At 41.4% G+C, this 25,599-nt stretch overlaps 1 long non-coding RNA gene across 6 annotated transcripts; it reads right to left on the bottom strand.

Annotated features, from left to right (window-relative positions):
• Nucleotides 1-10,779: 10,779 nt before the first annotated feature.
• On the bottom strand, nucleotides 10,780-23,872 carry LOC120505830. Of its 6 annotated transcripts, XR_005628343.1 has the most exons (6): nucleotides 23,264-23,872; nucleotides 22,185-22,812; nucleotides 17,839-19,867; nucleotides 16,120-17,482; nucleotides 13,213-13,299; nucleotides 10,780-11,584 (listed from the first exon to the last, which is right to left on the bottom strand). It is a non-coding gene; the product is annotated as an uncharacterized LOC120505830 (long non-coding RNA). The 6 variants fall into 6 exon arrangements; XR_005628344.1 differs by lacking the exons at nucleotides 10,780-11,584; nucleotides 13,213-13,299 and having other exon boundaries at nucleotides 15,698-17,482; nucleotides 17,839-17,997; nucleotides 18,713-19,867; XR_005628341.1 differs by lacking the exons at nucleotides 10,780-11,584; nucleotides 13,213-13,299 and having other exon boundaries at nucleotides 15,698-17,482; nucleotides 17,839-17,930; nucleotides 18,713-19,867.
• Between the last annotated feature and the right edge of the window lie 1,727 nt (nucleotides 23,873-25,599).

Below are 25,599 nucleotides of genomic sequence, written 5' to 3'. Positions count from 1 at the left end.
CTTTCTTTTGTACCTTCTGATACACTCTTCAATATCAGAATTTGCCTCAGATTTCCCTACGGTACTGTGCTTAAACATGAATTCCAGTCCCTTTTGATTTATGCAAAATATTTAGTTCAATGAATTGTATTGTTTATAGTGCCAAGTTCTTTTATATCTTTCCATTGGCCATTGTAGCCTCCACGGAGTGTGCCAGCCAAATATATAAACTCTACATATGTTTCTACTAGAGTAACTGGACTCTCAATTAAGTCCAATTAGTTTTTACTCTCAAGAATTTAATCATATCTATCATCTCACATTCAGTAAATTAGAGTTTTTCTTTCCTACCTCATTAGAGATCTACTTTAACATTCAGCTCCTGGGACTGTATGAACCCTTCAGCTCTTCAAGGAAATGATAAAGAGAAAAGGATGGAGAACGAAATAAAATCCCAAATGGTATAACAGAGGTAGATGGGGAATGATACCACTGCTTCTCACAGTACCAGATCCAAGGGGCACCCATTAAACCTTGAAGCAAATGAAGACGTAGTTTTATGTGCAAAGTCCCGTAACTGATTGCAAAAGAGGTTTGTGGAAGGCAAAGTTATAAAAGTGGTCAAAAAGGGATTACCTGGATTAGTGGAGAATAGGCCATTTAGTGACTATAAAAATGATGACTTAGCTGCAGCCTGAGACAGACTGTGGGAAGGGTGGTGGGGGAAGCCTCCCTCCAGCCTGCTGTGCTCTCTGCTCTTCCAACTCAGCCAACTCTGCCATTCAAAAACTGTTTGGTTATGGTGATTTCTGGTCTGACCCAACCAGTCTGGAAGCCTCAACTCTTTTGTACTTTCATAATGAAGGTGTTTTTTTGGTAGACCATTGCACAAGGATGCTAAACTTCTTTTTTTTTTTTTCTTTTTTCTTTTTTCAATAAAAAGAATGAAACTTAATCTAGACTATTATGCTGTGGAAAGGCTGAAGATGTGTTGCCATCTACAGCCCTGGAGTCCTTTTTGATCCTGTTTAACAAGACATGGAAGACATTTAAAAGGTTACAAATGCTGCTAAGTAAATGATTCAAAGAAGTAATAGTGTGGGAGGGAATTTCTACAGGAGATATAAGTAAAAAAAGAATAAACAGGATCATTTATTTTACAATGGACAAAGGAAAACATATGGTAGAGATATATATAAAAAGTGCAGTGTGTGTAGAAGTCCAAGAATATCTATACTCTCCTAGACTAAAAAAGAAATGCACTCAATATGAAGCAAAATGCAAAAAGTGAAAGAAGACAGATTTGTTTGCAATTCCTAAATACCTTCTAAAGATTACTGCTACCACACATTTTTGAAATAAATATATCTATGGCACACAGATTTAACTGTTTTCTCAGGGAAGAACTTTTCCTGTTCTGTTTGCTCTTAAAGAGTTCCAGCCCTGTTTCCACTCGATTTTAAAAAATAGTGTCATTGACATTTTTCAAACTGAATTTCAAAATGCATTTTCAAGCCAGATTTTTTTAACAGTCAGAATGAAAGTTAAGGAAGAATCTTATTTCCTGTCAGCTGGCATTGGTTTTCATATGTTTTTTGTCCAGTATTGGGCTGTTTCACTTTTTGTGGGAAAACAGATTTTCCTCAAAATTGGCTAAACACAAAAACAACCATACTGTTGCAATGTAACTTTTAAAAAATTATTTAGAATTTTTTTTCACAAAAATAAAAATAATAAAACAAATGAGGGTGATGAATGAGGGAAATTTTCGTGACAGCCAGTTAATCTTCCGGAAATATCCATCAAAGTAAACACTTTGAATTCACTTTATTTAAGAAGTTCCAGAAAAGAGATTTAGAGGCAAAAGAAACAGTAGGAGCAAGCACACTGAGAAGTGGTGATGCAGAAGGGAAGAACTGCAAATGGATATGGTCTGTTTATCAGCCATCAATTAATGACTGGTTAATGTGATCCTAGAGAATAAGCAGGTATAAATAGACTTAGCACAGAATGCTGAGTTAAGAGTAACCCACATAGAAGTGTCGTAGCTGCTGTCAGTGATTGTGGGATATTAGTGTAGTTGAGCTATTAGTAAAATACAGCTTAATGGTTCCTATATTTCTAGCAGATATTTATGTCTAGTTTGGGCTTTGATCTAGTAAACCTTATTCAAGTGAAAAAATACTGTCCAACCAACAAAGAAATGCTGGTGCATCATCTTCTGGTGCTTACACTTGGACTTCATTGGGTCAAAACTTCAGTTGAAGGTGGCAGAAGTTCTGCCTAAGTGAACTCCAAGTGAGCACTTCCAGGTCTGTCCCAATGGGACTGCTCTCAGGAGTAAGGGTTGGATTGTTATACCACAAAATACCAGCTGTAGTTACGTTAACCAGGATAAAGTTTCAAGGGATATCCAATCTCCATGCCTCAATGTAAAGCTAATCACCAGCTGGACTACAGAACAAATTTCCCCTCTGGTATAATATCACACAATTATATGCATTATGAGGGTTTAAAATCTGGCATTGGCTGTGCTATTGTTGGAACTCGGATAACCACTCCAGTTCCAACAAGAGGCCATTCATCTACACTAATTTGTAGGTTAGAGAAGGTTTTAAAATAGGAAGTCTTTTCTTATGCAAATAGGGACCTGTTAAAAAAACAGGAGCCTGCATTCAATGATCTGGAGCATCACCAGATCACAGAGGATGAGTGCAAACATGTCCACACACCAGGGCAACCTTCAAAACCAGACTTTCATGGCACTGTAATGCCATGAAAGCCTTAAGGCTGGTTCTCTGCACAGGAATGAGTTTAACTTAGATTTGGTATCCAACTTTTAAAATACAGCTAACAACCCTCCAGTCCAGAGAACTGGGAAGAAGGAATAAAACCAGAGGAATTAATCCTAATAGATTGTTCTCCCAAACAACTGTTTTCCCTTTTGTTGCTTTCCCTGGATTCCTACATGACTGTATTTGAAGTGTTCAGCAAACTCTGTGCAAACAATGAGCACTTTCGCTTTTGATCCATGACTGTGGGTTGTTTCAGGGCTGTGCATTGGATATGTAAGACACATGGCCTTGGTTTGTTTTCTATGAGCTGAGTTTAGCCCAAGGCTACTCTGGAGAAAAAGAGTTTCCTCTCTGCCTTATTTCTTAAAGCTATATCTCTTCTTGAAATCAGAGAATTTCTCTCCTCACTGACCAGGGAGCTGGCTCCTTCCACTCCTTTCAATTTTGAATTTTCCAGTGGAGGAGTCATTCCCCTGTACAAATATTGCATATAATGTCTGCTGAGCTTCCTGCACTCAGTCATGTCATGCAAAATCCCTTGAACCCTTTGGGTACTGTCCTGGGGTGATCACCTTCCTACATCACTTATAACTTTTGGGAACACCTTGCAAGACTGACATGAAGGGGCAGGATAGAATCATAGAGACACAGAATCTTTTATGTTGGAAAAGACCTCTAAGTCTATCAGATCTGACCATTAACCCAGCACTGCCAAGTCCGCCACTAAACCATGTCCCTAAGTACCACACCTACATGATGACGAACACAAACTCCTGTTCTTCCAGCCTGAGCTTTTTACATCACATGCCTTCTGTACATACAACCAAACTCAACAGGAGTTTCCTCAGTAAATACAAGTGCACAGGTTTTCCATCGTTTCTTGACAGGTGAATCCAGGTCTCAGAGAAACCAGGATAAGTGGAAGATGTTTAGCACTTTGTATTCCCTTAGACAATGACCCCAAAACAGGCTTCCAACAGACACTTCCTGCACAGACACCACACTGACAGCTACCAAAAACACCCTCTGCTGACAAATAGCATGGGGTACCTTGAGGTGTTTCTCTGTAGCTGTTTGAACTGAAATCACCCTATGGTTTTGCAGCTGCGCTGGTCAGCCTATGCTCTCATGGGCTACAAGCTGGCATTGCAAGTCCAGGTGGGATCACAGGTTCCATCTCTTGTCGAAGAGACATGAGAGAAGCAGCGCCCACTGGACCCCAGGCACTGACACAGTGATCTGCAGCTCCTGGTTTAATAAATATTTCTTCATGGACCCACCCCTTTTTTGGATAGCTGAAAGTAAAACCTCATCTTTGTGTCATCTGAGTGTAAACTATTAACACATATATAATTTCATAATTTTAAAGTTATCAACCGCCTAGATTTGTCATGGGAGATTTGGATATTTCTTTCAGGTAAGTAGGAAGATGGTGTCAAGCATGCTTGCAAAAAGAGCAGACCAAACTTCAAACACAATTTCACATCCTCCCCATGGCTGTGATTTCCCTGGGAGTATCACTCTGTGGGACTGCAACACACTAGTTACACTTCCAGCTCCAGATATTTCTGCTCTCAAACACTGGGAACTCCTTCTGTCTTTTCTTCTTCTACCTACTTAAGAAAAACAACCAACCTTCCAGAGTAAAATGCAATGGAAAACACTTTGATAGGTGAAAAAAATAGTGTAATGTCTTTAGTGGCCAAGTATCAAAGCACCAAGTATTCCTAGCTTATATCACTAAGCTTATAACCATATCAGATGTTATAAACACAATTCCCATATGTATGTATAATCAGAGTAGTCAAAAAAGATGAGACCTTTGCCAGTGATGCAGAATAGGGCTGTTTTGCAGTTAGGTGGAAAATGGTGCATTGATGGGTACATTGGATAACATTCAGTTCTAATTCAATATTTTATGTTCCCAAACTCAGCAGGGTGGTGTTAGACAGCAGCTCCAAAGGTTCACCATCTTACACAACTCTCCCAATGTCGTTCACTCCTGCTAATGTCCAAGTGGAGCACAGCACAACATGCCAGAAAATGAGTATTTTAGAAAGGCAGTGTAGCACATAATAAACACAGGAAGAAATGAGAAATCCCCAGAGGAACTCAATGGAGAGTGCCCTTAAAGTGAGGATATTTTACAGGAGGCCCATTTTTATTTGCTTTCACTATTTAATACATTTATCTGTGATCCAGTATAAAAAATCTGTATCCATTTCTTACAAAATGTGCAGATGACACAAAAATCATAGAATGGTAAATAATGAGAAAAGCAGATCTGTTCTACATGCAATCTAATTTGAATGGTAACTTGACCTGTTTCAAAAAAAAAACAAAACCCAAACATATTTTAATGTACAGTTAAACATAACTCTGAATATCCCAGATAGTTTGTACACTGAAGAACTGTACTATATTGTGGAAAGAAAGAATTAGAAAAGGATTTAGAGGTCATGGCTGATAACCAGCAGAGCTCCACAAGAGCTCCTCATTCAATGCAAAACAAGAGACAAAAAGAGAAAATGGGACCTTGGTATTTGCAAGCAAGGTACTATAAAACACAAGGATAGAAAGGCAGATGTTCACTGTTCTTTGGAATATTAATAGTGAAAGAAGCACAGGTCCAGCTTCAGTGTTCACGTTTTAAAAAAATACTATTGAAAAACAGGAAAGAGTTCAAGAAAGAAATGCAAATATACTTGCAATTGGCAAAAGCTGTTAGTAAGATCCTAAAAAAAGTAAATCTCAATTCATTTAATTTATCCAATAGGAGGATAAATGTTGATTTATCTGTGGTTTATAATAGGGCTGGCTGGGTATTCTGTCTCAACAATAGAAAATGAAATTTCCACAAGGATTTTTCTGTAAGAAAAAATAATGTTAATTTTCCTTCAGGACAAGCAAAATTAAATAGTTCACTGTAAGCCACTCTGCTTCTCATTTTTTTTTCTGTTGAAGGAAACTTTAAACTTCACCTTCTTGTGAACACATTTATCAGTGCTATAGGTACCTGTTTTCTCCTACAAGCCAGCCACAGAGTAATTTGTCACTTAATTCAGAGTTGTATATAACATTACAGGAGCTGTAGTCCAGCCAAGAAGCCTCTGCCTAAGTTGAATAAGGATAGTGTTTGTTCATGCTGTAATTCCCAGGAGCAATGCAGCATTATGGGAAAATATTTATTTTTCATATTGAACTGACACAAAAGAAAGCCCTGGTCAATCAATTTAGTACATTCAAACAACAAAGGTCCTACATTAAACAAAATGATAATTTTGTTTAAATTGGTTTGTTTGTTTGTATGTTTCCATCCTAGGTTTCCTTTATGTTAATAAGGCTTTTCTCTGTGCATCATGTGGAGTTAAAACAAATGTTGACAAGTCGCATCTGCCCACTGTGTGAAAATTCCAAATTTTGTTCGGTTTTAGCTTGCAAGTAGCTGTATTATATTTCCTGTACCAGGGGGATCTCTGAATTAGTAGATGGAGACACGACATCCAGTAGGTGGAATCTGACACTGTATTAATCTAAGCTAGATAAATGCCAAGATTTTAACAAGGCAGGGAATTAACAATTATCTAGGAATGGGATAGACTCTCTTCCATGTGTGTTATTTAAAGATGGTCTATCTTCCTATCTGTTCTAGCTGGTGATTCAATCCCACAGACTGTGTTGTAATAGATAATAACAATCCCCCCAGCCATAACATCTAAAAGTGCAGGAAGCAGGATTGCAGGGAGAGAAACTGCTAGAAACCCTCAGTCTTCAGAACCAAAGTAGAGGGATGGTCACGTTACACCATTGGAACATCTTTCCTTGTCCATCCATAATACAGCTTCAGTGTAAATATTTCATAGAAATGCCTTATAATTGGTCTGTGGTTTGAAGCCTGACTTAAATTTAACATTGGTAGTGTGCCTTGCACTGAAGGAGTCTTTCCCTTGCTTTCTCACTTTTCTAACGCTCTGTTCCAAAACAAATAAATAACCTTGCAAATGGCTTATTCTGGTTCCCAGACCAAAGAAGGACAATTAAAGCCTTATGAAAGTGTTTTTAAATTATAGTTTTAATTAGCATAGAAGTATGGAAATGCTGTATGGCCACTTAGTAAAAACAGTAATGAAAATAATGCAGTCAACATCTCTCACCTCCAACAGTGTCACTCTGTCAGTTGACTCCTGTTTTCTGGAGGATGTTGACAAAATGGGCAGAGATGAAAGCCTGCAATAAAAAGAGTGGGATATTCTAAGCTCAAGTTAATCCATCCAGAGAACAGGAAAACTTCTTTCAGTAACAAAATAGGCCTTCTTAAGGTCAATAATAGCAGACTTCATAACTGACAACAGTCTGCTGAGCACAAAGGAAGTGTGACTTTTCCTTTTTCTTTGCCATGGCTGAATAGCTTTGTTTCAGCTTGTTGGTCAGTTTGTTTACAAGAAAAAGCTCTTGAGCAAAGAGTACCTTTCCTTGTGCAACATATTCCCATGCGCCCTCTGAAATGACTCTGCACCGCTGCGCTACCTGATAGCCTTTCACATGACAAAGTGTCAGGGTTATGTGTCCAGCAGTGCAGCAGGGGCTAGTTAAGGTTTCCAGATACACAGCACACAAGCAGGGACCAGCCTCACTGTAGGTTTTCCCTCCTCTATTGCCAAATGACAAAACATTAAAAGCTCAGCAGCACACAGCACCATTAAACTGACTGATGGCAAGAAGTCGTCAGAAAACACAGTTCTGTAAATCTTTCCCTGCACACATAAAATCTGGTCTCAGATTTCCCTGCCCCCTCCATGCACACACATACACATGCATTTCATAATTTCCCAGGAAGCCTAAACAAACTGCATTGCATTTGAAGAACTACCTCACAAAACAAAGCCCTCAACATCTTGTTATTCCAACACTTGAGCAGTGTTCATTATGAATTCTCACTACAAATTTCTCCCTTTTTGAAGCAGTGTAGGAAAATAACAGTCTCCCACTTTAAAGACATGGAAACAAAGGGGAAAAGAGGCTGATGTCACCAGGGTTTTGTGTGAGATGCAACTAGAGGCAAGGGCTAACGTATCTGGGAAAAACTCCCCCAAATATCCACGGGAGATCTTCACCCACAGCTGAGGAAACAAAGAAAACTCAAAATTTCCCGGGTTTGGTCTCACTCTGTGCTCAGCCCCGGCTGCTCTAAAATTAGACCTGTTTTACAGACTTGGCTTCGGCTGCTGCAGGAAGCAGAGGCAGCACATGCCAGTCCTGAAAATTTATTATTAATAATAATGGGGAGGCACTCCCAGGCTGGGGGCAGCCCCACATGCCAGCAAAGGCACAGCAGACAGTCCCCATGAGGACGCATTCACCATCTGCAATGACTGAATGGAGCAAGAGCAGTGCAAATGTTGTTATGATTAGGCCTCACAGGGGATTTTTTTCATACAAGCTGTCTGTTTGTTTGGCAAATCTGAAGTGGCCAGAAGAAATGTATCACCATCAGTGATGCTCCTGTTGGAAAGGCTTACTCAGGCCCACTGTGGTGTGTTTAGGAGGAGAGGTCCCTCCTGAGAAATGATAAACTACTCCAAGTCCCACAGGAAGGTGCAAAATAAGCCCCATTTTCTCGTGTGACCTGACAGCCACTTTAACTTCAGGCAGATTTTTGGTTAGTGCAAGCAGTTCTCAATGGAGCTTGCAGCCCTAACAAGTCAAAAGAAAGACATTTGCACATGAGTCATTGGGTAAGCCTTTGCTCGTGCTCCTGCCCCAGGGTAGATGCTGGCGAAACCTGTGCAAAGGCTGGCTGGGCTCTGCTCACATCACTGCCCTGTACTGTCCAGGGCATGGACGTTCCCCCCAGGGATGCAGGGAAGGAGGGGACAGTCACCCATCAGTGCTCTGGGGCTCCCTTTCCTGCTCTCACCTCTCATGAGATTTGGCCTTGTCGTCTATCATTACCATTTCCTCCTGGTCCCTGTGATGCCTGGTAGGCCCTGTGTAGCTCTGGCAGGAAAGGAGGTCCCAAAAGATCCCCCCACATCCCCTGCTGCTAGGGGAAAACAGCAGCACATTTTGCATTGTGCTAAATGTGGGAGCTCCGTGAAAGCCAGCATTTCTCCAAGGAACAGCCCCACTTACACACCTTCTCCCTAGAGAAAGCTGGCTCCACTTTGCTTTCAATGACTTCAGTAACAAAAACACGTAGCTCTGCCCCATGAAACTGACTGTCATCAAACTAAGAAATTAACTTTTTCTGCAGTGCTGTTAAGAACGCATAATGTTTATAGTCCCAACTGTGAAAAATGCGAGCTTTCCTGAGGTTCAGTAATGAAGGACTAGTTTAGCCTCTGGTCTCCAGAAGCAGCATCCAGAATTCCCCAGTTCCCAGCCCCTTGCTTTAGAAATGTTGGCTCAACTGCTAACCCAGAGCCCAGGCACTGAACATAAAAAAAATCCCTCCAAGCATTCAGTAAACAATGTCTGTCCCCAAAATAGCTTTCTAGTTTTCCTGTAATGTACTTCCATGCATCAGCTTATGTGACCTTGAACTGGTATCATTTCTCACTTGGGAATTCCTCCCTAGTATTTGTTGCTACAGCTCTTGAAGTATGAAGAATGAAGTGCTGGACTCTTACACTCCTTTGTTTCTTCCTTTCATTTATTTTTGCCTTGATGGGGAAAACATATGACTGGATATGTCATTACAGGCAGACAATCTGATAATCACTAGCTGATAGGACAACAATTCCAAAAACCCTGTCTGCAGCCAGTTCATTCTCTTCCTGTAACATCATGAAACTGCAGGGGTCAGGGATAAAGACACTGATATTTTTTTCCTTTTCAAAAATGCTGCAGTCTGTGTCCACCATGCTTAAGACTTTTGAAAGAGATATTTTGGAGCATTTCACATTATTTTTTGCTTATTTACAACGACTACCTCTTTTCAGAGATCCCCCCAGTAGGTTGTTTCTGTGGATTTAAGGTGTACATTCTGATGGTCCTTGTGGTTCTTAAGCAGCTGCCGGTTTTCACAAAGCAGTTGAACATCTTGCCAAGGTGCAAAGAGGGGGTCCCAGAAGTTCCACTGCCATTCATTTCTCCTGTAAGAAAGGCAAAGTCAGCCACATCCTCTTTGTGCAAAGGCGCCGTGCTTCTTGGCAGAGGAGATGTTCAGTGGCACTGAATCACAGGAATGGATGGGTGTGGAGGAGGTACAGGAGCTGGTCTTCCCATTCACTTCCTCACTGTCACCTCTTTCAAGGCCTTCTATTGCTGTCCAAGTTCCTTATTTGCTTTTCTCTCGTGCAATGAACTATAGATTACTATAGAACCATAGAGGGAACAAAGGGCCTAACCCAGCCACTCTGCTGTAATGGTAGGTGTGAGAAACAACTGCTCACTTTGAAAATTTAAAAAGGTTTATTAAACCTTAAAAAAATACAACAAAGTACTACATAAGGAAAAAGTTGCAGTGCTGGGAACTGCCTCTCGTGCATACCACACGGCCAGTTAGTCTTCAAGTCTTTTATACCCATGGGGGTTGCATCAGCTAGCCCTGGCCCTTCCCAAAGTCTGTCAGTCAGCTCTTCTTTGACATTTATCAGTGGAGACTTCTTTCTTGTAACTTGTTTGGAGGTCAGGTGTTGCCATGCTGCACCTCCCAAGCACAAGCTTTCCCATTCCCAAGTGCCCCAGGCAAGGGACACATGTGCACGTCTTCTTTCTACCTGTCCGAGACAACCCATTTATCAGTGGAGACTGCTTTCTTGTAACTTGTTTGGAGGTCAGGTGTTGTCATGCTGCACCCCCCAAGCACAAGCTTTCCCATTCCCAAGTGCCCCAGGCAAGGGACAGATGTGCATGTCTTCTTTCTACCTGTCCTAGACAATCCCAGCTGTCTGATGGAAACAATATAGGGAGGAAAGGGGAACTATGGGGACAACAGAGGACCTCTAAATTACAATAACATAACTATACATTACTAGAGCTTTCATTAATATTCACACAATAGTTATCTTTTAATTGTGAGAACCAATCATCTCATTATCCATCTATAACGTAGGGGACAAAAAGGGACAAACCCCCACCAAGATGTGCAGTACCTGAGCACTGGGGAGGCAGAAAGTCTGCCAGACCAGCCTCAGCCAGCCCTGCCCGGCTTTCCAGCCCTGCAGCGGTGCTGCAGGGAGGGCAGGCAGGGCTGCACGGCAGCTCTCTGGTGAAAGCACCTGCGACTTCCATGAAAGCCGACACTCGCTGCTTGCGTGTCCCTGCCACTCCGGATCCCAAGGCCCTGGTTTACTGCAGGAGCTGTGAAAGACAGCCTCGGGCTTCACAGCAGGAAAAAATACAAGGGATCAAGTATACAGAGGCACCTCATAAAGTACCCTTTCAAACCACATGCGGATTTACAAGAGGGAAGTGAGTGGCCCTCGGGGGGCTTTTACTTGCCTATTAGCACTGGCCAGTGCAGGGTGCACGCCCAGACGCTGGGATGGAGCTGTCTACACAACCCCAGGACTTCTTTCAAGTGCAGACAGGCAGCTGCACACACACCTCTGGGCTGCAGCAGGGCTCGGCGGGGCACGGCTGCTGTCCCGGGTCCGGCAATAGCATCCTCCAAAATCTACTCCACCGACTTCCTTAACACCTCTGTCCTGAGCCGGGGAGACACAGAATCACCCCGGGGACACTTGGGGCAGCACACGGACAGCCAGGGGTGTCCTCTGCTCTCAAGTTCCCCAGGTAAATGTGGGGCTGGGAAACGGGCATGATCCTGTCCAGCAAAACACCTAGAGCCTGGCAACAGGTAAAGGCTGGGGGCATAGGAAGAAGAAGAAAAAAATTAGGGGAAGAAAAAAAAGAAGAGCAGAGAGGGATAAAAAAGGTATGGAAAAGTGCACGGCTGAAGGGTGGGTCTCCTTTGCAGAGACAGGGCAAGAAAAGTGGTCCCTCCAGATCATAATGGGTTGCACAGGAAGAAGAAAGGTAAAGGAAGCAGAAACATAAAGGAAGAAAAAAAAGCGAGATGGGGAGAGGTGGAGAAGAAGAAGGGATCTGACTAGAGGAAGAAAAAGATAACATCAGAGCAAACAAATTTAGGAGAAAGGAGGAAAACTATGTACTGGAGGAGCTGTGTAGGAGAACGGAGGTGGAGGAAATAAGCATCTAAATGAAGAGAGACTAAGGCAGAATGCTCCCAAAGGAAATGAAGTGAGCACTCTGAAACAGTGTCAGACATAAATAAATCAAACAGGAACATTTGGACACTTGGAAAAATGAGAGGAAAAATACAGGGTAATATACTATAGCAGGGAAAAAGTGGGGTGGCAAGAGAAAAGAAGGAAAAACTCCTAAAACAGAGAAAAAGAGGGAGTCAGCCAGATAATCCAAGCAGTCCCAACACGTTTACTTGCATACTTTGAGGTGTTTGCTCTAATGAGCAGTTAGGACAGCAAAAAAAGTACAGAGTAATGCCATCACATCATTTATATGGGCAAGTGGGGATTTTGCAAGCTGGAAGATATATGCACGCAATAATTGTGGATGAAAGCTGGGGGCCAATAATTACAGCAGTAAATCATAATCCTTTTAATATATTATCAGTTTGATACCCAAGCAATAAATGCATATGCATAAGGGGTTTGTGCTTTAGAAGTGGCAGGAAGCTTGACTGCGAAAACAAAGGGAATGTAGAAGCTCAGTTCTCCCTCTCTTTTGGGTGAGAAAGTGTAATGAAATCCACCCTGTCTCTCTCTCTCCCCCATCTCTGTCATGACCATCATTACTAGACTTGGCTGGGAGTTTCACAGTGCATTTATTTTCTAATGGGAATGCACTTACTACAAAACTGAAATTTTCCACAAGAAGATTTCGATTTTGCTGTAGAGAAAAATCCTATGAGAAAAATTTGAACCAAGTGTTTCATTTTGGGCCACTTCAACCCCAGCCAAAATTAAAAAAAAAATCAATATGAAAGATTTTATTACACTGCTATTAGTGGAACCTGGACATTTTCAGTTGGGTATAAAACATCTTTAAAATTTAACAAACCAGTTTACTCAAAATTTTGTAACAGTCATAGTATCTGTAGCTTTGTAAGGGGAAATACTGTGCGTGAGCGTGCATGTAGATATTCATACACCCATATGCCAACAAAAAGTGAATAAAATTGAGGGGGAAAAAGGGAATAAACATACAGAGTTTATCTTAATTTTGAGCTGATTGCAAATGAAAGCCATTGGGTGACTGCTCTACTAGGCCATCTGTGTATTTCTTTTTTTCTGAAGGGATTTGGTGATCCTCTGGCAGAGAGGGGAAGGGAAAGTTGTTAAGCAGTAATTTAGAGCACATATATAAAAAGAAACACCAATCTATGTTCTGAAATGGAGAAGGGTAGGATATCTACCATAACTTTTACTAAGTAGTTCCAGTGATTAATTACCTTTTTGTTTAAAAATATGTTGCTTTCTTCTTGTCTCTGGCTGCCCAGTTTCATATTCCAGCAGTTGGACTAGATCACATCCTTTGTCTGTCAGGGCAAAAGAGTGAACTGTGACAGAATTTCTATTCCCTATGTACATATTTATAGATTGTGATCAAGTCACCTCTTAATCTATTCTTTGTTACATAAACAGAACAGGCTTCTCAGGCCTATCACAGTAAGATGTGGCTTTCCTCTCTGAACTCTCTCCAATTCATCCAGCACCCTTCTCCAGTTGGAGAAATCAGCACTAAGAACAACATCCCACAGCGGTGCCAAAGGCAGATGTTGCCTTCTGCTTCCTATTTAGCAGTCTCAGGACTGCTCCAGCTCTTTGGAGGACCACCTTTCCCAGCATCTCCTGCCTGGCTCACACACAAACACCTCGGTCCCACCTTCTTTGTAGATTTAATGACCAGATCTACCAAACATATGCATGTGGTGCAGGAGAGACCTTTAGAGGTGAGTTGTGCTATCCTCCTCCCAACCCCACTTATGGTGCAGGTCACCCACTTGGATTTGATTTGGGGGAAATGAATCCCTGCCAGGGGAAACCAGTCAGGAAGCTGCTTCCCACACGCATCCCAGCCACTGCCGCAGGCGTTAGGATCTGAATGAGCAACTGATGATTAGTCTGGGGAACTGAACTAAGTCTGATTTGACATCAAACACTGCACCACATGTAGAGAGCCCAGTGTGAGCTGCTTTAATCTGCTACTCCACTCCTATTCAGCCAAATCATTTGCTAATGTAGATATGGTTAGTGATGTCCAGAATCTGACTACTAAAAAAAAAAACAGGAACAAACTACTTCATTGATTTCAGTTTCTTAAGTATTAATGTCTGTATTTTTTAATCACTTTTTTCCTCCTGTGTTACTTTTTAGGAACAATTATATGTAAACTCCAAGAAAAATGTCTTGAATGGCAGAAGATCAGCCATCACTTGTTTCAGGACTCCATTCAAAACATCAAGCAAATTATAAATTTCCACTGACAACTGCATTTTTAGACCAATCACTGTGCCAGCATTTAACCCACTTTCAGTGTGACATGTCAATTTCATATCTGTATACTTAATACTTATAATTAAGGAAATATTGTTTTCTTAATTGAATTTACATCATATGTCCAGCTTAATGCCATACAGAATTCAAAGTACATTGCATCAAATACTATTAGCTGAATTTACTATAATAATATTTTAAAATATATTAAGTTAGCTGTATAAACATTTATTTAACATTTTTAAATTATAATCTCTTTCACAGAGTTAGTAGCAGTCTGACAACAACTTTAATTTCTCTAAGACCAAAGAAAGTCAAATGGAAATGCACATGACTGGTGTTTTCATCCTATATGTGTCATACAAATAAGACTGTATCTTTCCAGTTCTCTCAAACTTTCCTAGTGTTCAATGTCTACTAGAAAACCATTACTTACAGCCAAAGGAGGTTTTTGACTTGTTCTTTTCAGACTTGTGGACAGAAGTTGTTCAAGCCTCTGATTTAACATACCTACTTTAGTAGCTGCTGTTAAAATATTTTCTTGAATTACTGTTGTAATGGAAAATACATCATGACTATTGCAGGATTATATATTTTCAACTGGCTTTTTCCAACCAACACAGAAAGCTATTCTCATCTTCTCAGTGTTAGTATAAATAATTACACCATTTTTATCCACCGAGAGAAATAACACTGATAGGTTTTCTTTCCTTAAGTACATCAGAAACTTCTTGTCCTTAACTTGTATGATCTTTAACTGCGTTGGGCAAACACCTCTATTTACACTTCTCTTGCTTCCCTTGCAAATTTTTCATTCTTATCTTCTGATTTAAATTATTTTTTGTTGCATCATTCTTTCTTTCAAGTGTTACATGTGGGGTTTTTGTGTAGTAGAACAGCTTTCACTTCAGCTATGTTGTTTTGGTTTATAACAACTATGACTTTTTAGTAAAATGTTTTGAAACAGTTTGCAATTATCATTCACATTTTTCTGTTTAAATTCTCCCAGTAGATCTGACTTATAATTGTTTTCAGCTTTAGAAAACTGGTCTTTTTAAAGAAGCAAGAATCTATACTACTGGATCATATTTTACTCTTTTTGCACACAAATATAATCAAGGCACAATCTTCTGCACATAAGCAGACATTTGCTTCAGTTCTGTAATCAGTATCTCTCTATATGTCATAATTAGGTCATTTTTTTGCTGAAGAAGTAAAATCTCTATTCAGCCATAAGGGAGGATGGACTCAAGGCTCTGATCCACATTTGGCAAAGAAGCCTGGACCCTTGTTGTCTTGGGTGAGCATCCTAATCCCTGAATAAGAACTCTTTGAACCCACTCTCCTAGCAAATCTATCCTTTGTTTTCCAATTTTATTCTGACTTTAAAAATAGAGTTTTAAAATCTGCTAGATTGCAGTTAGTTTTTGTGGTCAAAGTTGCATATTCATTTTCTTTTTATTCACGCGTAGAATGAGAAAAATATTCAGACTGACTTAAACAGATGTTTTATTTAAGTCACAAAGAAAAAGAAATAAACATACTTGTCTCATTTTTGCCATCCACTTAATATTCTACTTGTGCATATTATCTTACCCAACTTTGGTACTGTTGCATGAAATATACACCAGGTTGCCCAGCACTGATGGGTCAGGAATGAGTGCACTTGTTGGCATCATGTCCTGGGACAGCTTCATTCTTTACTTGCTTGGGAGTCTGATTTTCTGCTGAGCAAAAGTATATTGTCCCTCTTTTAAATTTCTTCTTCATAATGATTTTAATGTCCTCCTGGCTATTCAAACCAAGCCCTCCATCAGTAAATAATTTACCTTTCCAGTGAGTAAATTATATTCAAACTTTACCTGCTTCTCTTCTTGGAGAAGGTAGACAAACATCCTCAAAGCCATCCTTCCATCTCCAAATGTGGTCAGCTTGCAGCACCCGTCTGTGTGTTACATCCCAACCACTCTCTTCAGGTTGCCTCCCTCTGCTTTAGGGATCCAAATGTATGTCCCAGAAGGCCACCTAACAAATTCATCACTATCTGTCATCACAGTCTTTTTCTTTGAATCCAGGGTAATGAAACTTAACAAGACCAGTGGTTTAAGACCTCCTCAGTTTCTCCAAGTCCCATGAGGTCTGTAATTGCTTCTGCTACGCAGTGCCATCCTCTTCTGGTCCTCCAGCACAACATTCATACAAAGGCCCTCTTTTCTAGATGGTCCTCTCCCTTCAATGGGGCCACATCCACTTCTGACAGTGATTCTCAGAGATTCCATTGCATGTGCCTGCCTCAGTGTTCACAGTCATTACTTTCAGATGGATAACTTGCACTCATCATCTGTGTTTTTGTAATTTCTGGCTTAGTCCTGCAGCACATCCTTCACATGGCCTGCATTGCAATTTAATTGGAAGCAGGTTGTGGTACAGAAGGCAATCACACACCTGGGATGTGCATCTCTGCTCTGGGACCCAGGTCGGCCCCTTTTGAGTGGCCTGACTTATTTGAATATGATGGTTTGGGCACAGGAAGCCCAGAGCCTCCAGGGAAGATCTTTCCTAAGACAAATACTTGGTCATGTATCTCTCAGAGATGCAGGCATTAGAAACAGTGAGACTGGATTATGTTCCCTTCAATATAATAGAGAAGGTATAGCCAGCAAAATACAAAAATCTTTCAGGGCTTCATAAATCCCTTCCTGTAGTCTGACACCACCTGTATTTGTTGACTTTCAGACATGCTACAAGACCCATGTGTTGGATCTGCTCTTTGAGGAGCCTTAAGAGGACTGGTTGATGAATGGGGCTCCAGTGTTTATTTACTTCAGTTTGGTAGAAGCAGTGAGTCAATTATATTGCATTTTGGTTTTGCAGTTCTAAACTGGCAGAGTGCTTACAGCCTATGAAGGAACACATTTTGTTTATTTTAAATATCTGAAAAAATTGAATAAATAAAATGATGCAGTTGGTATAAGATTTATGATGTCCTGAATTTTCCATGATTTTAAGTGGTTGGTTTTGTACATGACGTGTTACTCAAGTATGCAGCCCAATACCAGTCTTGTCTGGCTTTTGAAACAAAAGATCTTTTGTTGTGGTGAATCACAGAGAAAGCTTTGCAGGTCCTGTTTTCATGATGACACTTACAAGCAAGAATTCCCATAAAGTCCCATCACCCTTTCTGGAGAGGAAAAGTTAAGATTCATACAGCAGATATGTTGCTATCTGTCAGAGTCAGAAAGACCAACAATGAAAAAAGAAAAATAATTGCTGAATAACTTCACTTTTTTGCCATCATTTTCCACATAAGGTATCCAATATGTCAATGAAGAGACAGAACCATAAAGTCACACCCTTCATCCAGTAATGTGCCCCTTTAATTTTCCAATCAAATTAACTAACAACAAACTGACTGCCTTCTAAGACAAGCTCAGAACTGAAAATTCTCTTTGTCCTGGTAATGTTGAGAGTAGATTTATGAAAAATACTTTTACTTAATAAACTGAATAGATACTAGAACGCATCATTCATGGATGTTGTACAGTCCTGTGAATGTTAACATCTTTAAAGCAGATACTCACTTTAGCCAACTCCTTGCTTAAGTGTTCTGATAAAATGTATCCTGAAGTCACTGGGCGCCTTTCTGCTTCTTCAATGGACATTGGAGTAGCTTCTAAAAAGTTATCAAGGCGTAACAGATGAGCTTTTAGAGGCTTTTCTGACTGTTAGGACAAGCTTTCCTTTAAAATAAATTTTGATGTCAGGAAGGCTTCTTAACACATTACCAAGAGGGCCATGAAATGTCTGGCTAATCACAAATCCTTTCACACCAATCAAAAACTTTCTAATACACTGAATAGCTACAGTTAGGTCTGGCAAACTCTTGTTTAAAGCACTTTAAGGTAAATATGGAAATTAAGAGATTAGAAAAGCAGTATGTTGGGTGAGTTATTAACCGAGGTAATCCGGGCCTGCTTATCCATGTGCCACCATATGCTCTACGTTCTTCCTTAAGCTTATCCTAATGTGTTTTCCTTAAGGCTCTTTTCCACTTCCTTAGTTCATGAAATAAAGCAACATTAGCTCGTCTCAGTGTTAACAGATGTTGTGAGGAATTATTTTAAAGTCACTTGTATCCTGTATCTCTCCATATCTTTCAGCTCGATTGCAGTGAATTTCAGGAGGTTTTGCCCAGGAAAAAAAAAAAACCCAAACTATAGGGATTTACACCACACCCTCACTACCATTAAATAAACCTAGCATGAAGCTAAATCAATGCAATCCAAGTATTTTTATACATTTTAGAAGTCTTTTCACATCCTCAGTTCTCCCTTGAAATGGCAGAGATCCAGTTTGGGACACAGTCCATACACTTTATACTGTTCATGTACAGCTCTGATTTGGAAAATCAGAAAGTGGTGGAACCTCAGAGCAAAGAGAAATTATTGTACTCACCACTCCCTGCTTTACAGACATAATAACAAATCTGAAGTTTCAGGAGCAGAGCAAGAATTTCTAGTGGACGTTGATGTTGTTTTTGTTGTTGTTATTATTATTATTGTTGTTATTATTAGTATTATTGTTCACTGTCTTTCAGTAGTATTCATGCCCAAATACAGCTTCCTAGAAGAGAAATTGCAGTAGTTAGATACTTAGTTCAGTAAAGAAGAAGGAACACATAATGGGGAAGTTTCAGAAGTGTGCCTCTAGTAAATTCAATTGAGCATCCAAAATTTTGCCTATCTATGTGAAGCTGACATGACAATAGCAACACTAAGGAGGTTTCTTGGTAGCATGGACCGAAAGTTCAGCAAAGCAGGTGCGAAAAAAATCACATCTACTTTAGTGGGCTGCTGTTTAAACCTCCTTTTTTTCAGATCAAGGAACATTTTATTTAAAAATATTAATGCCATTAAAATTTAAAAAAAACCCAAACAAACATCTAAATGGGACTGGATACAGATCATACTTTCTTCTGATTTAGGCTCCCCACAATTCCTCCAACATGAACAGCAGGACTAGAGCACATTCATGTTAGGGCACAATTTGGCCCACTGATGTCAGCCATTTGAATACACATACAATATGCTGTAAAAGCAAGTATTTATGAAGACTGGACCGTGAATGTGAGGAGAAGGGGCTGAATCATATTCTCATCATGAATGAGTGATGACACCCTTTTATCCAAACAAAAGAACTAATGTTCTACTGGAAGGATAGCCTGAGGCAGGATTGCTTTAGGAGAACAAAGGCACTTGGTTTGTTGGAGCACATGCAGTAAGAGTGCTGACAGATCAAGCAAAAAACACAGTTTAGCTAAAGAAGGACATTTAGATCTGCCCTGTGGATGGGACCAGGGGTCTGGCATTTACAGATTACACATTGGTGAATGAAACAGCAACTGGTGACAAAAGTTTGATAACAATAGTAACAGGGGGGGAAGAGATCATGAAATGTGCAGTTCTCACATGTGATCACTGAGACAGAAACATAGTTCACACTCAACTTAAAGGTCCACAAGATGTGCAGGGAAGCAGTACCAGCTCTAATGGATGAGAGCAGAAGAGTATTTCAATTTGCATTATGATGTCTTCAGCTGCACTTCAGCTGCTGAAAGATATATTGGGAAAGAGCAGGCATCAGAGTAGTCTTTAGCTCAGAGGGAAATTGCTCCCAAAAATCAAATTGTGATTTATTTGTGAGCAGCAAGTAATGAGGACATTTCCTGTGAAACGCCTTCCCTCTGGTGAATGGCAGTGGCTACACTGCTGTTTCTCCTGGTCTGCTCTGTCACTCTGCTTTGGCTCCAGCAGCCCCTGTGAGAGGCCCCGTAGGAGCAGAGCAGGAAGTTCTCCTGGACAAGGGCTTCATCCATAAATACCACACCACTCTGAGGAAATTTCAGTGCCCACCTCCACACCCACACAGGAACACCAGCAATTCCAGACCATGCATCCTGGCCCCAAAGCCCACTTCCACGTTGCTAAGGAGAGTTGTCTGAAGACACAGGCAAGAGCTACATACTTTTAGTCCAATATCTGGCATTTCTTTTGACAGAAGATTGCATGGTATCATGCAGTGCTGGCCATCCTGGCAAGCTGTTGGGTTTGCAAGCCACCCTCAGCCATTTCACGCCTGGCTGCGCACTTGTTCCTCACGAGCACTTGCTTGGGGGATGAGGGCCCCCTATCCCACGCCCCAGGAACTCAGCATCTGTGTGATTTATATGTGCATTTTACACCACGTATGGGATACATAGATGTAATGTAGCCATGGCCCTGCCCTCCCCAGATGACAACATCGCAGCGCAAACATCACGGCATCACTGATGCCAAAACACAAACACCATAAAACAATCATCACGCTGTTGGGGCTATAAACATCACAACATCAACCTGGACCCTAACAGCCTTAATTCATTCCTTTAGGCAATGCTCCAGGAAAAAATGACAAAAAAAAGTGAGGGAGAGAGAAAAAAAGAAGGCAGGGAGGTGGGTCAGTGGCACATGCAGGTGGGGAGTGTGGGCACCCAAACAGCCCCCTCAGCCTAGGGTCCCCAAGGGGTATCTGCACTTTATTAAAACTGGCTCTTCTCATCCCTGATTCATGCATCTCAAATCAGGATGAAATCCTGTAACCACATTAGTCAATCCAGACAGATTCGTCCATTACTTAATGCATTACTCAGATTTCAGTAACAGAAGGTATGTGATCTAGAGTCAAGTTCTGTTATGCTTGGATGAAAATAAAAACACTAAAAAAGTTTGTGGTAACTGCACCTGTGAGACAAGATTCACTGATTTTGGGAATGATGGCTGTGAGTTTTCTAGCAAGTAATTTTAAAAATACATGTCTCTATTTACGTTAACAGCTTTATTTTGATGATCATGTCAAAGGCCTAACTGACTAGCAATGAGCTACCTCTGTCAACAGAAAGCAAAGGGACATTTTCTTCATCATTATTTCAACAACTAGGTTTGGTCCTGTCCAGCTTTTCCTACAGTAGCAGGATAGCATCGAGGATCTATGGCTGTTCATTAGGAAACAAAAACAGAGAGCAGAAAAGCCAAAGACAAGAAAATCATGTCCACTATTTCACTGTCTAATCTGGAGAGAGAGAGGAAAAAAACAAAGTCTAAAACTGAGTGTTTCAATTTCAGCTCAAATTTATCTATCAGAGCTTGTGTGGGCAGGAGCATAACTTGCTTTTTTTGCCAAGAAACATCTCCCAAAGGTTGCACGTGATTTGAAAACAAAGAAAACAAATTTCAAAAAGGTAACAAGCCTCCACTGCTCCTCGCCCACTCTTGGTTTGACAGGCAGTTTGGCCTTTAGTGAATCCCTTGAGTCATCCTCCATGGTTCTCAGCAGCATGATTGCTGGCTGTTCCCTGTGGCCACTTTGGCTGGAGGTATCCCTGCCAGAGGATACAGAGGTGTTTGGAGCTTTGCTGTTACAGCTCAGGAAGTCTCCTGGGCCTCTCATGCAGTGTCACCAAGGACAGAACCAGATACACCAAGACAGATGTTGTTTTTTCAGTGTTGCTATCCTGGTTCCTGCCATGGCTTCCTTATCTATCCAGTCCAGCAGGATAACAGCTCTGAGGCACTCTGTGAGGGTGAAGGGAATGAGATGCTTCTGGGGACTAGGTAGAGAACCTTAAGGGATGCATGCATGACAGGAGGAACTTCCCTAATCCTCAGCACCTTGGCCCAGCTGTGCAGTGCTGCCCTTCCAGGGGCATGCTAGGAGAGAATCTGATAAAAGCTAAATCAGAGCTAGAAGTCCCCTGAGTCCCACCAGTATTCACATGCCTTCAGAGCACTGCATCCTACCATCCCCTGCACCCAGCTTGGCACCTCCTCTGATAACCCTGTCTGATCTAGTCTGCTCTGGCCCACTTGTGGAGACCAAATGTTTTGCTTACCCCAGGTTCAAGACATCCCTTGCAGTTGGTCCACACTCTTCTTGTTCAGTATAGATCAAATCAAAGAGCATATGGATTAAATGAGAGAAGATGATCAACACTGATAGCAAGAGTAACCCTAAGGTCATCGTTGTGCTTATACCAAATAAACACCTACACCATGGCTCCCAAATATAGCTAAAGCCAGGAAATCTGCTGGAGCTCAGATCCATCTTTCATCCTCTCCCTCATTCTATCACCCTCTCCTCAGCAAGTTTGCGGGCATTGGGCAGAGGAATTCAGCACAACCACACCCTGTGATCTGGATTCTGACCTCTTCTTGGAACTGACCGCAAGTAGGGAACTTCAGTAAACCCTGCATGCAGCTCACTGAAAATTCCTGTCAGGGTGACACATGCCACTCAGAGCCAGTGACAGGGACCCCTTGAGGCTGACTGTAAATGTCGATGTAGAAATACCCAGAGAGTGTTTGGGAGGAAAGCCAGGAGGTGAGTTTGTGGGACTTCATATCTGCAGCCTCGTCGATGTGTGTGTTGAAATCTCCCAGGATGACAAGTCAGGGTATTTCATCACCATTGTCAACAAGGTATCAGTGAACTCCTTTATGAACCCTTTAGTCTGTAGAGGTCTGTAAATGAGCATAAAACTCTGTGTTAGCTTTGGCTCAGGTTTCTATTGTCAGATGAATGAATTCAAACCTTACTCTCTGCCTCCATTAGAGCTGCCAAATCCCACCCAGAGGAACTATCTGGGGCAGCAAACAGCTTTATCAAACCTCTGTGCCCCTACATTGAGCTGAACTTTTTGCCAAGTGCTGTGCATGATCTCCTTGCTTTGCAGAAAAATCATGCACCTCCAGGAATGTTCACAAACAGCACAGATTCTTTCTAGTCCTGTTCATTGAGCAACAGGAGACTTGCCGCCCTGGGGGACTCTATATTCACACATCAAGGGCTATCAAACTGTAAGTGCATGAGTTGGGGCTTCAGCAGCTCACCTGCAGAAACCTGGAACTGTTGGATCTTTTTCCCCAGTGTGCATCTGGCTGTGTGTTTCTGACTGGTTAGTTTCTTCCTTACCTTGCTCTGAAGTCTCTTCTCACAGCTGAAGACTCAGTGTTCAGGTGGGTAGCAGAGAAAGTTGTCTCTTTTTTTTTTCTTCTTCTTTTTTTCTTTTTTTTTTCCTTTTTTTTTTTTCTTTTGGAGTGTGTCTTCTTCACATCTTCTGAGACAGCAGAAGCACTCTAAACCTTTTAAAGCCTTTTAACTTCTACAACTCCATTGTCATCTAGGAGAAGCCACTGCTCCCTGTAGTTCTAGCAGATATTCTCTCAGAAACACTCAGACTATTTAACGGCACTTTTCTGAGACCCATTCTGCCCTTATTTGCATCTTCCCTAGGTCTGCTCAAGGATTGTTTGTGTCCTACACAGGCGAGTGTGTGGAGCCTTAGATAATGCAGCCAACAGTAAGAATGTGAGTGCCAGCAGTATCCACAGCTCCTGATAAACAGAAAACCAGGGCCACCCTGGCTAAACGAGCAGACAGTGACCTTGCTGCTAAGTGAAGAAAAGCACCCTTTTTCTTGCTCACAACACATGGGCTACATGTAAAAATAGCCGCTAGTCAGCAGCAGCGTGTTGCTCACATGTGTGGGCAATATGAGAACAAACTTATTTCCAAGCCCCCTTTCTCCTATTAGTTCCTCATCTTTGATTTTATGTGGGTTATCCAAGGATGAAGGTTATCTGAGGACTTATTTTCAGCAACAGATATTTTTAAAGGGCTGGAGGTTATCTGAGGTTTAGCTTGAAAATAACAGTACTTTGGAGAGTTTGCAGCCCCGCCTAGTATCATTTAGTTGAAGATATGCCCACATGCACAACTAGTCAATTCACTCTGGTAATTTAACAGTGTTGTTGAATTCTTCACTGATGCAATGGTTTCATTTGCCAGCTTTTATAAATAACACTTTCTAAAAATCTCTGTTTACCCAGGACATCCTGGCTAACAGTGTTTTGGCAAAGGGTACTTGTTCCTTCGTCATTTTGTAGCAAGACCTCAGCAAAGCAACTGACACGGACGTGAAGCTGTCAGCCACTACAAAACTCCAGTTCAAAACACAGAGTAAAATCTTCTTCAATAGCACTCATTAACAAACCTTATTAAACCCATTCTTCAACTGCAATTTACCTTCGCAAAAAAACTCAAATTAACAGTCTGAGGTTTTCTCTTCAAGGCACCCAGTGGTCACAGACTGTGTCATCTGAAGTTCACACTCAGCTGTAGGAAGGAGGGTGGTTAACATGTGCGCTCCTGGCATATTGAAACTACCCACAACAGGGCAAAAGCCTGTCTGGACACAGAGGTTTCCTATAGGCAGATCCTAAAATGTGCAACAGACTCACCAAATCACTAAGGGGCTGGATAAATTTCATTGCAAGCAAGTACTCTATAAGACAGTACACACTTGTTTACCTTCTTTTTGTTACTAAAAATCCAAAGGAATACTGATGAAAGAAAACAGAAACTGGAAAGACTGTGGTGCCATCTGACAGACTGTCCTATTCTCCATGTCCCTGAGGAGAGGAGGAGAGAGCTGCAAGGATCAGAGTTAGTCACTTTGCCCAACGCCAGCTGGATGGGGCTGGGAAGTCCTGATGATGAGACCAAGCTTGCCCCAGGCAGGTTTCACACCACTGTGTGGTAGTACATCTCAGGCCACAGAACGAGCTGGAAGAAACTTCTGCAATGCTTCAGGCAACTTCTAAAACTATAAAAACAGCCACAAACTGTGACCTTGTATCCCATCACCTGCACATAAGCAAACATCGGCAATTTGCCCTTTCTGTGGAAACCCGCGTCCGCCTTTGTTTTAATTGAGCTGCTGAAGAGAGGACACCGATATGGTTAGAAATAGCATATTGAGAGGTCAAGAATTCAATCTGTTCTAGAGAGGCCTACCGCTGGTTTTCTTGGCAGGGCTCGCAGGGGCTGCCGTCAGCCAGTCCCCAGGAAGCTTTCTCGCTCACGGAGCGAGGGCGGTGCGAGTGGCCAACATTCAGGCTTGGCTGCCGAACCAGAGGAAGGTTTTCAAAATGTCAGCTTGGATCAACCTAAATCAATTTTCCGAGGCACAAAGGGATGGAGGGGGAACTGAAAAGTGTCCTTTACTTCTGTTTCACATCTCACAGTTTCATTTTCAGTTACTGGAATGATATATAGAGGGAACAAAAGGCCAGGCAAGACCTGCACCTTCCTTATATCGTAGCCCAGCTTTTAAGGAGTCCAGGATATGAGTAATCGAAATTCATTTATTTTTCCTCATTTGCACTTCCCCCATCCACTTCACAAGAGTGTCTCAGAAACCTTCCTCATGGCTTTCTGGCCCTGATCCACCAGTCAAAGCCAGCTGG

Source organism: Passer montanus, unplaced genomic scaffold, assembly GCF_014805655.1.
Source record: "Passer montanus isolate IOZ18808 unplaced genomic scaffold, ASM1480565v1 scaffold36, whole genome shotgun sequence".
Taxonomy (NCBI): Eukaryota; Metazoa; Chordata; class Aves; order Passeriformes; family Passeridae; genus Passer; species Passer montanus.
This window is presented reverse-complemented; position numbering and strand designations above follow the sequence as displayed.